Genomic DNA, 2,500 nt, shown 5'->3' on the forward strand with positions numbered 1-2,500 from the left:
TGTTATACGACTCGTTCAATTACTGTAGTGTTGCCCACCCGCAACCCTCGCAATATAGTTCGCTACTCGCACTGCCCGCACCCCTGTGTATCGCTTCATGTTAAACACCTTGCAAGTCTTGCTCACTTTCCACATGCTCCTGCTGTACACTGTAATGTGGATGGCAGCAGGACGTACATGCCGCCCCTCCCCACGTCCCCACCTTGCCCCCTGCCTTCGCAAGCTGGTTGGTGAGAAGTTTGCATGTTCAATGCCCTTCGCATGCGACGTACTCAGGCTACGTTGTGGTGCGGCCTGTGTCAACTGTCCGCTGATGTCGTACGCGTGAACCACAATCTGTACTGCACATTCGTCCTTATGTACTGAATGATACATCGTGGCACATGTGTGACCGCACAACGACTGCGCCCAAAAACGGCGGACCATACAGTGCAAATATTGTGCACGCAGCTACGTGTCGTCTCCCTATGAGAGCTGGATTGCAGTGTGGTACGCCATAGAGACGTGTGGGAGGAACGGACGCCGTGGATGGCGATCAGCATGAGCTGTCTGTTGATGTATTCGGACCTAGTCGTCTCTCCTCACACACCGTGATGGCATGGTGCACCGCGTTCCATATCTGCGACATGCTACAGAGGCCGGTTGACAGTCGTTCGAGCAATGGACATCGCATACGTACGGGGGCCACCTTCCACGTATTGTCTAGGCGTGCACATTTTGTTGCGTGTATGTGGGCAGACGTAGTGTGGCGTGACACCTGACACAGGCATGCAATAATCGTTGAAGTTGCAAATGGCGATGGACGCCTGCGTTTTCTGGTGAAGTTACGCAAATGAACAAATGGTAACCTGTTGTGGTGCGGTTGTTCTCGCTAGGGGTGAATCGGTGATGGCGACGATAGGTTGAGGTACTAACCGGTTGTTCCAGCGATACCCACCATGCCGACGAAACTGAACGGCATCTGGGTGTGAAGCGATACGCGGCGGTGGCTGGGTGGGACCGTCCCCGGCCGGTGAGGGGGCGCCTCCCGGCGTGCTGGCCGCGCGGTGCGTGGGCGCACGCGCTACAGCCGGCTGGTGGGGGCGGCCAGTGGCAGGCGCGCCGGCCGACGGACGCGGCAGGCGTCGCAGCTGCGCGCCGGCGCACCCTGCGCGCGGCGCCGTGCGGCCAACGTAGGTCCTCGCGGGCCCGGTGCGAAGCGCGGTGGACATCTTCAGTGTGCTGGTCCGATTGAGGACTGTGTGCGTTGAGGATGCGCCGCCGCCCGGCGCTCGGCGCCGCGACGCCGTCTGCTGCTCGGTCGCCCCAGCGGTTCTCGCTGGTGGTTTGTATCGCAGCTGTGCGGATGTGTTGGCGCGTGCGCTGTGCTGGGAGAGTTCGCTTCGGCACCCAAGTGGGGCTTTTGTCCTTCTGTGGCGCTGGCGTTGGAGCTGCCGGTCACCGTAGGTGGCGCGTGTTGTCTCCCGCCGGCAATGCCACGACAGCACGCTCCCGGGCCTCTGTCGGCAGCGGCAAGCTCAGTTGGGAGCACGGGTGGTCGCACCGAAAGCGTCTACTCGCCTAACTCCGGGCGATTGCGCCTCTCTCGAACCCGACCAAGTACTTGGGACGGCGCTGCGCGCCGCCGGGACCTGAGAGGGTTTCGAGGTGTATTGTGCAGGGGAGCTCAGCCTCCTCCTGTTTGCAGAATGATTGAGCGGACGCTTGCGTGTTCGCGCGGGCCCCCGGGACACACTCCCGGGCGGCCGGCTGCTCAGCTCTAGTTGACGCAGCTCCCTGGTTGATCCTGCCAGTAGTCATATGCTTGTCTCAAAGATTAAGCCATGCATGTCTCAGTACAAGCCGCATTAAGGTGAAACCGCGAATGGCTCATTAAATCAGTTATGGTTCCTTAGATCGTACCCACGTTACTTGGATAACTGTGGTAATTCTAGAGCTAATACATGCAAACAGAGTCCCGACCAGAGATGGAAGGGACGCTTTTATTAGATCAAAACCAATCGGTCGGCTCGTCCGGTCCGTTTGCCTTGGTGACTCTGAATAACTTTGGGCTGATCGCACGGTCCTCGTACCGGCGACGCATCTTTCAAATGTCTGCCTTATCAACTGTCGATGGTAGGTTCTGCGCCTACCATGGTTGTAACGGGTAACGGGGAATCAGGGTTCGATTCCGGAGAGGGAGCCTGAGAAACGGCTACCACATCCAAGGAAGGCAGCAGGCGCGCAAATTACCCACTCCCGGCACGGGGAGGTAGTGACGAAAAATAACGATACGGGACTCATCCGAGGCCCCGTAATCGGAATGAGTACACTTTAAATCCTTTAACGAGTATCTATTGGAGGGCAAGTCTGGTGCCAGCAGCCGCGGTAATTCCAGCTCCAATAGCGTATATTAAAGTTGTTGCGGTTAAAAAGCTCGTAGTTGGATTTGTGTCCCACGCTGTTGGTTCACCGCCCGTCGGTGTTTAACTGGCATGTATCGTGGGACGTCCTGCCGGTG

The 2,500-nt window shown here is 58.1% G+C and overlaps 1 non-coding gene across 1 annotated transcript in view; it reads left to right on the forward strand.

Moving 5' to 3' along the window:
• The first annotated feature begins 1,773 nt into the window (after positions 1 to 1,773).
• Positions 1,774 to 2,500, forward strand: part of LOC124744893 — a 1,909-nt gene continuing 1,182 nt past the window's right edge. The window contains exon 1 of the ribosomal RNA XR_007010904.1: positions 1,774 to 2,500. This exon is cut by the window's right edge and continues 1,182 nt beyond it. This is a non-coding gene — a ribosomal RNA (small subunit ribosomal RNA).

This window comes from Schistocerca piceifrons, unplaced genomic scaffold, assembly GCF_021461385.2.
Source record: "Schistocerca piceifrons isolate TAMUIC-IGC-003096 unplaced genomic scaffold, iqSchPice1.1 HiC_scaffold_309, whole genome shotgun sequence".
Taxonomy (NCBI): Eukaryota; Metazoa; Arthropoda; class Insecta; order Orthoptera; family Acrididae; genus Schistocerca; species Schistocerca piceifrons.